Raw genomic sequence first — 12,628 nt, forward strand, 5'->3', positions numbered from 1 at the left:
AAAGAGGCTCCAATTCAGGTAGTAATACACAGTAGTAAAAGAGTGATCAAATTTTATTTGGAACTGAAATTTTTTGTCTGTCATATATAAGACTTCAGTGTGTGTCATTTGTTACTCATTGACAGCAGTCAGTAACAGCAGAATTCCCCCATGGAAAAAAAGAAAACTCAATACAGCTTCTTTCTTTAAAAAAAAAACCAAAAACAAAAAACATACATGCAGTCACAACAAAGTTTCTGATTTAATCTATGATGACATATTTAAATGTGATTCTAAAATTCCAAGGGAGGGTTGAGGAAATAGCATTGCAATGCAAGGAGAGCTAGAGAAGAATAATGAAGAAATCTTCGCACTTAGAAAAGTGTCATTGACTTCTCAAGCATCAGTGGGCAAACCACTTATTATCTATATTTCCCTATTTTCCCTCTGTACAATTAGGCTTATTTTTTGTTAGAGGAGTGTTATTGGGATAAGTAAACTTGGGATTTTGAGGAATAAAACTAACTTCAGAACATAGTTAATGGAATTAGGTGAAGACATATTACATTAACTGGTACAGAAATTAATCTGCTCTGAGCCAGTGCCTGCAATTTTACATTTGTGGGAGAATAGGAAAAAAATTCGATAATAGATTATGTAAAGAGAAAAGACATTAGCTTAGCTGTTTAAAATTTAGGAGTAACAAAATAATGTTAAATAGGATGAATTACTAGGTAAAGTCACATAATTAATTCAAAAGCAAAGGAGTGATCTATTTATTTTGGGTGTGTATCCTATATATGTACCTAATCCGAAAAGGGAAGTTTTGTAAGGTAAGAAAGCCTTTTTATTTTTAATAGGCATGATATATGAGTCCATAGTTCCACAATGAGAGCAATTTGGTAATAGCACTTGATTAAGAAACTTCCACATCCATCCTGTGTGTGCTACCCCTTGGCTTGTGCCAAAGCAATTTTGTTTGTATTGCTGTAGACCACATCCCTGAACAAATCAACGTTAAAAATTACCTAGGAAAGGGGAATGAGCTGCTAGGGGAGCAGATAGAACAGAGACTCTCCAAAGCCAGTATTGCTAGTAAATATCTCATAAATTGAAACTTGAGACAAATTATTTGAGTCTGTCCCAGGAAACAGAAGATTTGAAATGCTGTAAATAAAAAACAAACAGCCAACCCAAAATATCCCCTAATATTCCATCACTCCTTGAATTTACCAGCTATGACTACACAAGCAGTAATGTAATTAGTATGGTCAAAAAATATGGTGCAGAAATAGAGAACAGGTGTGAGGACCTTATGCCTACACAATGCATGTTTCAAGGAGAGTAATTTTTGCCTGGTCTCCTGAGCTTGAACGGTCCAGCAGTTGGAGAGGACCTTTCAATTTATTTCCAGCTAACACATCATCATCCTGGATGAATACCAGAAGCAGTTTAAGCACTCTGAGACCACTCCACGGTGCCAACGCAAGCATAAGTCAGAAGTTTCACTTGAGAAGTGAGTCCAAACTAAGACTCTAATGTAGATATCTCCTTTTTCTTCCAACTGTCTCCTGAGAAAGTATCAAAAGATCATGCAATTTGCTTGGGGCTTTTCTCTAAGGTAGGAAGGAAGATCTGCAAGAAAAATCAGCGTGGTGAACAGCACACCAGTGAGAACTAACAGTTCATGCTCAATAGCATCTCAGTGCAAAGACCTTTGACAAATATAAAATAAATATTAGTAAACCTCTAAGCTTGTCTGAAACTGAATGATGACCTAAAAGCCAGATTTGTGCTCTCCTCTTCACTAGGAAGAGAATTCCAGAGGGGAGACGGCTGCCTTCTGTCCTCTCACCATTACAGCCTTTGACCATAGACCCTCATCTCCAGTTTTGCAGTGTTTCATAGGAAGAGTGAGATGGACTGATTCTGTCACTTAAGGGTTATAAATATTGGGCAATTTAATGAAAATGCTGGAGGCCAGGTCAATGTATTGGGCTATGACGTTTAACCACGCAATAGAAAAAGATTTTGAACAATCTTGCTACTGTGTTCTATATTATCTGCAACCTGTTGTTATATACAAGTTTAAAAATGTGATACCACATTGAATGAAACAGACATCATCACTCTGAAGAAATGATAAGTCACCTCCTGAAGAACTATGTCTGTAAAACTACTTCTCCATACATCTATGCTGTAGCTATAGGGTACTGACTAGGCAATATATCTGTCCCAGTTAATTTAGCAGGAATTTACATGAAACATACGTTTATTTGTAGTGAGTCAGTCATCTGCACTTTTAAGAATCTATTCGTGCAACACAGTAATTCATCAACACTTTTCCTGTCACTGGGATTTTCCTAATTTATTTGTGTAACTGCCAACATCAAAGATTACTCCTGAAATAAAAGATCATCCAATTTCATAGCAGAAAGAATTAAAACATCAAAGTTTGCTAGTGGTTCAGTAAATTTGTATGTTAATTTTTAGTGCCTGACAGAAATGCCTCACTAGGTCAGAATTTTGAAGCTTTTCCAGAAAGGAACAGTTTGCCTTACAGAAATACAGAATAATTAGTGCTTTCATAATTAATCTATTAGGTAAATATTTTACCCAAAAGAGTTGATGCCAACCTATGCCAAGTGATTTGATATGCTCAAAAAGCATTTGTTTACTTTTAAACTAAGGAAAACTATGAAATACAGAGTACATCTTTGATCTCAAAAGTGTATTCTTTATAGCATAACAGAGGCCTCAGTGTATCCTTAAAGAAAGTTCAAGACGCAACATCAAGACAGTATTCTTATAGAAAGGTCAGATGGTTTTGTTAAAAAAAAAAAAAACAACCAACAACACTTTTCCTTTAATGTAAAGACATCTAGCATAGTCAAGCATGTTTCTCCATTGTATCACAGAATGAGAGCTCAGCCCTAGTGCCAACACAAATAGTATGGTAACCTGGTTCATAAGGTTTTGCCCAGCATGTATCTTAGGGTCCTTTAAATCCAAGAGCTTCAAAGAAAACTACAACTAAAATTGTTAAGTTTTGTTACCCTAACGCACTTCTTTGTATTTGAAGCTGTTCTCGTTTGTCAAAGGATCCAACTTTTGCCTCACTGAGATCACTAAGAAGTAAAAACTTAAATCTGAAGCAAATGATCTGCTGCTACTCTTTACTTAAAAGTTTGGGGGAATCTGATAGTTTCCTTCAATATTGGAAATCAATAATATTAGACCATTCTACTAAAATTCATCAAACTAGTCCACTATGATCAGGTTTTAAAATGGGCCAAATTTTCAAAAGCAGTCTCTAGTTTGCAAGCCCAGTTTTGTGTGTACCATTGATAGTATCTCTGTTTGAATCTGCAAACTGTGTTTTGAATTGTGAAGTCTTGTGTCTAATTTGTGCTGTTACTATTTTGAGTAAGTGCCAATGTTGGTCATAAAAAACCTTCCAGGATCTGTATTTGGAACCTTGGTGCAGGTATAACATTATAGGTAATGCCTTTTGCATTACTATTAATATTTCTTACGATTTCTGTACTATTTATGTTGAAATAGACCTTTCATGGTAAAAAAAGTGTAAAAAGACTGTTCCTCCTTTGAAATTCCAGTGTTATTTTTGAAAAATACTTTTGGGCCTCTGTGTTCATTTGCTGACATTTTCACAGTTCAGTGTGAATTACAATTTAGATTAAAAATGCAACGACCAGTCACTGTTATCCCATTTTCCACATTCTGCCTCACCTGAAATAGTGTATTAATTTGAATAAACTGAAAATAATGTGTCTTACAGAAATTTACAAATAGGCCACTAAATTATGCAGGATTAAAGCAATCTGGATATTATAAAAAAAACCACCATGATTTGTTATCGTATTAGCTAGCATAGCTGAATAATCACCCTAAGCAAGATCGCTTTTGTTATTTAGGCAGGTATTTTGTATGGGGATACTACCCCATCTAGTTCCCATTGCCTGGCCAGGGGAGTTGACAGAATTGCAGCCCCTCCAAGGACTTTCTCCTCTCCATCCTTGGGGAATGCATGGCACCTTGACATATGCCAGTAGAATCATAACTATAATTTTAGCTATGAGTAAAACTGGCACTAAAAAAGAGAATGTATGTGCAATCTCTGAGCCTTGCAATCTTTCACTGTGGCAGAATACCTTTTAAAAAACACTGTCATTTTTGTAAGGGAGAAGGGAAGTGGAAGATACCAGGGGTTTGGGTTGGGTTTTTTTTTCCTTCTTGCATGGGATGTTGCTTCTGCTACAGGTCATAATACTTCATCTGTTTGGCAGCATAATATTTTTTTTTCAGTTTTTTTACAAGCAGAGATGCTTAACGATGAACAAGAATTTTAGGCCTCTATACCTGCAGACTTACAGTCATCTTAAATCTATCTCATCTGTGAATTTAGAATTAGTTAAAATCTTGTAAAAGCGGTCACCCAACTAAAAACCATTCCTGTTTTTCTCTACTTTCAACCTGCTCCCCAGTGTAGCAATATATATTTTTGTGTGTGAGAAGATTTGCCGGGAGTTTACTTTTCCCCTTTGGTACACAGAGGCTCATGTAAACAGCATCTGTAATATCTGACCTTCTGTGCACAGATTCCCCAGTGTGCCCTGAATAAACCAAAAAATCCAACCTCTTTGTATTTAGATCCCTCAAAGTGCACGGATATGCTGTAAGTCAATCAAGATCAAAATATTTAAATTATTTGAAAATTAAATAAAAGAAGTAAAATCCATGGATTTTCTTACACTTTCAGAATTTTTAATGTGTTTCAGAAAGGTCTGCTGAAAATGGATTTTTCATTGCAGAAAGCAGTAACTGCAATATAGTCTCAAAGCACATATTTCACTTGCCCATCGCTTTCCTAAACTTCAAACTTTGAGGAACAGTTTCCTAGACCTAATCTCTTCCCACAGGCTTGTTCTTTCTCTTTAAATATAATTAACCAGTTTTTAGAACACTGTGAAAAAGAAGAGTGAAATACATTTCTGTCACACTAAAAAACAAAGCAAACCAAGCAACCAACCAAAAACAGTTGCAATTTTTTTTTAACAGAACCATTTCCACTGCTGCTGGTATCAAGTGCTGAAACTTGGCATGGAAAGACCTCTTGCTGTGGAAAATTGTCTCTGCATGTTCTACTAAACATTTGTTTTGAGTGGACCAAGTTGTGACAGTTTACAAATCACATACTGGGTGTGTACAACGCATTTACTTCATACATTTTTACTAGGTTTGTAATACATGAAGGTTATCTCCTATGCTGCATAATGAAATGTGTTCTGCGGGTGCACAGACCTGAGGAAAAGCTTCAGGAGGAGTCCTGCTGTTGGTAGCACTGGTCAAAGAAGATCCATCAACTGCAACACAGACTGAGGTCTGCAGCAACTGAGTCAAAAGCTCCGTTTTCTTCCCAGGAAGCCTCAAAACTGGCTGAGTTGTCATTCTGCTCCCTTCTCCTCTTCTGTAATTTGGGAGTCCTGTGGATGAGAACTGCTCTTGTGGTCCTTTACTCAGTGGGAATAGTTTCCATCCTTATGGCATGGGGACCTGGACCCTTGCTGAAGATGCCTCCCAGCTTGACAGCTGTCTGCAAGGATGCCCACACAAGCCAAGGCTCGGCACCTATTTGAGATAAATAGAGTGAATCCAGGTATTCTTCCTCTGTTACATTAAGAAATTCACCTGAAGTCTCTGCCTAAGCATAGCCTTCCTTCAAAGCTACTTGTATTCTGTGATACCAAATATGGTCCTGAGACAATATTCAAAATATATTGTAGTGATATCTGATACAAAGGCAGGGGGAGAAAATAACATAGATACCACAGCACTAATGAAAGTTTTTCATTAATAAGGATTTCTTCTCAATAGTTTTATTTGGCAAGACTTTTATTTCAAAACTTTTCATTCTTTGATGTATCTTGACTGGAATTAATTTTTCGTGTGCAACTGGTGTTGTAAGACAGTTGAAATATTTCAGCAAAAACATACAAAAATCTCAAGTAGGGGTTTGAATGTGTGACTTGTTCAAACTGCTTTAGTTGTGCTCTTATTACTCTTTCAAGGACAGGTAGTGTTTAATGAATGAGGTCTGGAATGAATGAGAACATATGTGAATATATGAAGCGTATTAGATGAGTGGAAGACCTTACATCTGGAATCCATTGACCACTTCTGTGCTGAATACTCAATGAAAATTTTTGCATGTCAGTTTTGAATAGTGTGCTGATACTTACTAAATTCTACAATGTTTCATCATTCTGATTTTGAAAGTCCCATTGGGGCAATGCTTACAGTAAGGGAATGAGTACCTCTGTCCTTAAAAATGTAGGAGTTTAATTTTATCTTTTGTAATCAGAGTTACAAACTGTTATTCAGCTCTAAGTACAGAGGCTTTCCACAATGTAACTTTGACCAATCTGGATACTAAGATTTTATGAAAAAAATATTGTTATTGTGGTAGAGTATAGAAGCTCCCAATCCTATACATAGACATGTTTTAATACATATCATATGGGAGAATGCTGCTCTTGAAACTTAAAGGCAGACAGACTTGGGAGGAAAATTCTTGGCAGACAGAACTTTCAATAAGCTCTTAATTGACTTATCCTAAGAAGTCCATTAATAGGGAAAGGCTTATGCATTTTTGGAAATTACACACGTGGCAATTTCCCTAAGGTTAAACAGAGGGATAAAAAAAAGTTGTGAAATGTACCCAAGCCTTGTAACAGACACTAAAATGATAACTTGACTAGAAGACTATTCATATAGTTCCCGTATTTTCTGGAAAATCACTGTCAGGATGCCAGCTGTCCTTAATGCATTATAGGCACGACATTGGCTAAAGTTAAAGGGATGCTATCCTTATCTCTTTTTTTCTTGTCCACGTGACCTGTAAAAGTTGCAGAAGCTACTACAAGACTATTCCCACATAATATATACTTCAATATAAACTCATCTGGGCTTATGGCAGCTTTGTACACCTGGAGTGGGAATAGAAAAAGCAGCCTTTATATTCCTGACCTATAATCCAACCATGTAGCAAACAAAGATGGCTGCCCACCAGTTAGTAACATGTTTGGGGGTCTTTGCAGTCCTTTTTTCCTGCTGGAGAGCAAACCAACAATCCAAGGGTTCTGCATTTTCTTAGTATTGCTTCTTCTATCTTGACACATATAACATATGCAATTATATGAATCAGTTATCAAACTGAAGTGAGTGCAAGCACTAACCTTTTCAGGCATCTGTGCTGATATACTGAGGGCTGGATCTCAGAGGAAACTGTCTACAAAATTAGCTCTAACATATTTAAGGCAAAGGTGAAATTCTTAATCCTGGAGGCATCAGCTCCTCCCCATGTAAAATACATCAGAATTCTAACAAAATAATTTCTTAACAGATTAAGTAGTGTCTGTAACTTGTAAGACTCTAAAGCCTACTGTAACAGAATATTTGAATAGACAAGGAGAATATTATGATCTGAAAGTAATAAATTTTATTTAAGGAAGTGATTTAAGTATAGTAACATTTTTTTTAAAAAAATAACAAGTTCATTTCAATATTTCATGTAAAGAAACATTTTCATGTAGAGATAATCATCATAAGTAGAGGAAATAGAGAAGCAGAAACAATAAAAAAAATCACCAAAATAACCTAAAAAGAGTAATCATAAAGCACCATCAATATGAATTCATTTTAACAGTGTCTCAGCAATGCGATGCCTTTACTCATGCTGGGATAGGTGCCATGCAAGAGATTATTGCCTTTGTCACAGTGGCTCACACTCAGAGCTGGGGAAGTTATAGTAATGTTCAGAATACTACAAGGTTTAAGATAAGAAAAAAAAATTAGGAAAGTGAGATTAGCACTGTGAAAAACCTGCATTTTTTAGTTTTGTAACGGTGATGCAGCAAGACGGAGCATGAAATCCCCAGAGAATATGCCAAGAAGAGGAAAAGAGAATGAATTAGGAAAGAAAGATGAGATGTAGTTACTGCAGCTCTGTGACCGGACTGTATTTGTAATCCCATGAAAGCAAATAGGCTCGTAGGTGACCTTTGGGCAAAACAGGTGATGGAAATCACAAACAGCAGACTGGGAAGTGTAAAGACTTTAATATTGAGATTATAAATTAATTCTTTTGCTGATACTTTGGACACAATTAGGAAATGAAAAATATTTTTGAGATGATCTGTTTAAATATTTGGAACTCAAGAACTCTTAAATACAATGAAAAAATGCATCCATCAGAGAGTACATTAATATTTTCTGTCTGTTTATTTTTAAATGTGACCACTTTTTATGACTATTCTTAGGACTGCAACAGACCTATCAGTCATTGAATTTAGTTCCTCTCTGCCATAGTTGATATAGTAAATAGAATGACATAGACAGTTTAAAACAGTAAGTCTGAGCATGACAACAAGCTTGATAGGCTTGAAAGAAATACACAAGCACTGTCTCCCAGTTCCTTTCAAAATGTTTAGCTATCCTCTACCTTCTCTGTCCACCTGCTTGCTCTAATCTCTTATTGGTCCTTGTCCTGGAAAAAAATTCTCACAAAGTTAGTTTTAAGGATGAGACTAGAACCACTGAGTAGTAAAATACAAGTGCTACTTAGTTCAAATATGTATTATTAGACCAAAAAGAGAAGAAACAGAGTGAAGGTTTATAGTCCATGATTTACAGCTTGTCAAGCTATGCAATTTCATGTCACATTTTAATGTTATGTTCCACCGAAACTACTAAGAGATGCAAATTTCAACATCAGTGTGAAAAGTTTGAAGGTTCAAAGCATATTCAATATTCAAAGGTGAGTATAACCTCATATGAATGTTTCACCTGATGTTTTTGTCTATGCTTAGGGTTGTATGGTATCTCTTATTAGTCAAAAGAATTTTAAAATCCAGGGATGCAGTCATATTTTTTTTTTTAATTGTCACTGATGTTGTTCTCTAAATTGACTCATTCACTGAGGATTATGTACAACTAAGCAGTTTGGGGTGCTCAGGATTTCTAATTTTAGAGCATTAACTGTTTCACAGTAGGACTTGCCTTCAACAAAACTCTTCCTTCACTCTTTATCAGTGTGCAGGGGAATGCCAGATCTTCTATGTAACTCCCTAAGAAGTCATTTTAGGATGTAATTCTTATATGTGTGTTATACACACATCTCCACTATGGAGAAAGTAACCTCACTGAAAGGGTTTTATGTGTTATTTTGACATCACTGTGGCAAAGTTTCATCCTGCTTCAACCATCTAGAAGCTTGGTATCTACTCCAGGCCTAGCTAAGTCTTCTCGATAGTCAAAGGAGAAAGACACACTAAGTGCAAAAGGTATGAAACTCATTGACATGTTTGTCTGGTGTTTGCAGAGACTAGGCAGTTGCTTTGAGACAGCTAAAGGTAGGTTGGATGGACCATTGTGATCTACCTTCTCTGATAGAGGATTGAGCTGGGGGAGAACACAGATCACAGCCAGAATTTCTTAGAACCCCCTTTAGTCATTAAGCTGTATTAATAAAATCAAGCTGCTCTTGTTAGTAGCAGGCAGCTGCTCATACAGTACATGCACTTCTTCACTCATGCGCTTCTGTGGCAGACTTGCACACTCGCTTGGTTACCTGCCAGTGCACGGCAGGGAGAACAGCCCCAGCTGTTTGCTCAGAAGCACAGAGTTAAGTTATTCCATAGCAGATAGCAGAAAATAGCCATAGTAATGCAAAATCACCTCTCAATCATAAAGATCCCTCTCATGAAAGAAAGATGGAAGCCTACACTTTTCTATTCATATATGCAGTGTATATGTGTACTACCATCTATTTATTATCAAGACAAATGCCTGATCACAGCTAGATGTATGACAGTATCTTTCACAGTCAATATTATATAAATAGCATGCAAGATTAATGATCCAGCAACCATAGTCTATACCAGCGTTGTGGTTTAAGCCCAGCCAGCAACAAAGCACCATGAAGCTGCTTGCTCACTCCTCCCCCCCGGCCCCAGTGGGATGATGAGGAGAAAATATAAAGAAAGGCTCCTGGGTCAAGACAAGGACAGGGAGGGATCACTCACCACTTATGGTCACGGGCAAAAGACAGGCTCAACTGGGGGAAGAAACAAAATCAATTTAATTTACTATAAATCAAATCAAAACAAGGATGATGAGAAGTAAAACCAAATCTTCAAACACCTTCCCCCCACCCCTCCCTTCTTCCCAGCTCAACCCCACTCCCAATTTTCTCTCCCTCCTCCCCCCAGTGGTGCAGGGGGACGGGGAATGGGGGTTGGGGTTAGTTCCTCACACCTTGTCTCTGCCGCTCCTTCCTCCTCAGGGGGAGGACTCCTCGCTCGTCCCCTGCTCCACCGTGGGGTCCCTCCCACAGGAGACGGTCCTTCACGAACTTCTCCAACGTGCGTCCTTTCCACGGGCTGCAGTCCTTCAGGCACAGCCTGCTCCAGCGCAGGCTTCCCCCTGGAGTCCCGGCCATCTTGGGGGGCATCCATCCCCCTGCTCCAGCGTGGGCTCCTCTCTCCCCGGGCTGCAGGTGGGCATCTGCTCCCCCGCTCCCCTCCGTGGGCTGGGGGGGGACAGCCTGCCGTCTGGTCTCCCCACGGGCTGCAGGGGCATCCCCTCCTCCCCCGCTCCTCCTCCCCTCCTTCCTCACTCACCTCGCTGTCTGCACAGGGGTTTCTCTCCCATTCCAATCCCCTCACTCACTGCAGGTTCCCCTTCTTAAATCTGTTCTCCCAGAGGCGCTACCACTGTCGCTGATGGGCTCGGCCTGGGCCAGCGGTGGGTCCGACTTGGAGCCGGGGAAGCTTCTGGCAGCTTCTCACAGGAGCCGGCCCTGCAGCCCCTCCCCCGCTACCAAAACCCCGCCACACAAACCCAAAACAATCAGCTGGCCCAAACTCATTTTTCCTCCAAAATCTATGTCGCAGTTACAATGTTTTTGTGTAAGAGTACTTTGGAAGGTTTATAGTGTGAATGCAGGGTCCTGAGCACCAAGATTTTCCTTATGAGTCTGTTTCCCACTTGCTGATAGGGACACAACCATTGTGCTATGCTTAAAACCATTCTCTTCTGCAAAATATTTAACTTCTTAACAATCTAATTGTTATTTATTTCCTGTCATTATCAAAGTTGGAATCTATGTCTAGTAGATAACATTACACACTGGCCTGCTTGTTCAACAGCTGCTTTTTCAGGTCCCTAAAACAAACTCATGTGAGATAATGGGAATAATAATCCAGAAGCAGGCTGTAATTATATCTTCAGCATAAAAAAAAAACTATGCAAAACTTGCAGCATAGATCTGACATTTCTTGAATGCATTTTCACAGTTTAAGATTCTGATGCTTCTTTGTCATGGGCTTTAGCATGTTCTCACTAACTTATTTGCTATAGGATTGTCCATTTTTAGGCTTTAAATTTCTTTCATTTAATTTACTTTCATTTAGTTTGTTCTCTTAAACTGCATTTTTGTTTCCTCTATGTATGTCTTTTGCTTCTGTCTTTACGAGCTCTTGTGATGCCTGAGTTGGAATACATTTGACTAATGCTATACAATTTACCTAAGCTACATCCAGGTGATTCATATGGACTTTTGCAGTTGATGCAAAGACAGAAGGAAAGTCATTTCTAAGGTGGAGTTCCTCCTCTCTTCTTAAAACAGGCATTTAGAAGAAGTCAAATGAATTATGTTTTTAAGATTAGCTGTTTCTCTGACACTGACGGCCTGAGTAACTTGGGAGACCATCTCAGAGGTCTAGCAAGTATATGCCTAAAATTAGATGAGATATCCAACCCTGAAAGTTTCCTGAACAAATTTTGTGAAGAAGTGCTGTAGATGCTGATGCATCTAAAATCATTCTTGATGATCAGAAGTTCCCTTGATTGCAGCTGCTGCCATCTTTATGCAGCCTGCTGGTGTTCTGGGCGGTGCTGCTGCTTCTCTCCAGAAAACTTATGCTTTACTTCTTTGTATGCTGTTCCAGTCTGAATGTTTTAACAATCTTCCTTACAGCAGTTCTATTTAAAGGCAGGACGCTGAAACGGTGTTTTATTCCACATCTACTGTATTAATTGTCTCTTGCTGAAAAGGCTAAGCTGTTAGTGTTTTGTGCACTTACTGGAGTAAATGGCTGTGTGGGAGCCTGATTTTCTGTTCTGCAGCGTACTCCTTTTTGCCTTGCTAGAACGTGCAATCTGAGCTCAGTGAATTGCTCTGGCTTCTAATTCACTATGGTATAGTGAACTTACATCAACCTCTTCTAATGTCACTCTCTTAGTCTTAGGCTACCAAGGCCCATTAACATCTGATACCAAGCGGGACCTAAAGATTCATCAAAACTGGATGTTTAACTCAAGAACACAAAAATCTGGTTTAAATATTTCAAATGCTTCCTACCTTTTCCTGCTTTATGAAATGAAAGTAAGATTTTTCAAAGGCTTTATTCTTGTTAGGAATGCAATGATCTGCAAACTTCTGTGGCACAGTCTGATAACTTGTCTGATAACTGACTTAATTGAGGGTAGTTAAATGTCTCAGAGCCAGCAATTTATTTTTAAAAATATATTTATGCTATTGCGTTTTGTGACTCCTCTCACCTTCATG

This window comes from Haliaeetus albicilla, chromosome 18 (genome assembly GCF_947461875.1).
Source record: "Haliaeetus albicilla chromosome 18, bHalAlb1.1, whole genome shotgun sequence".
Taxonomy (NCBI): domain Eukaryota; kingdom Metazoa; phylum Chordata; class Aves; order Accipitriformes; family Accipitridae; genus Haliaeetus; species Haliaeetus albicilla.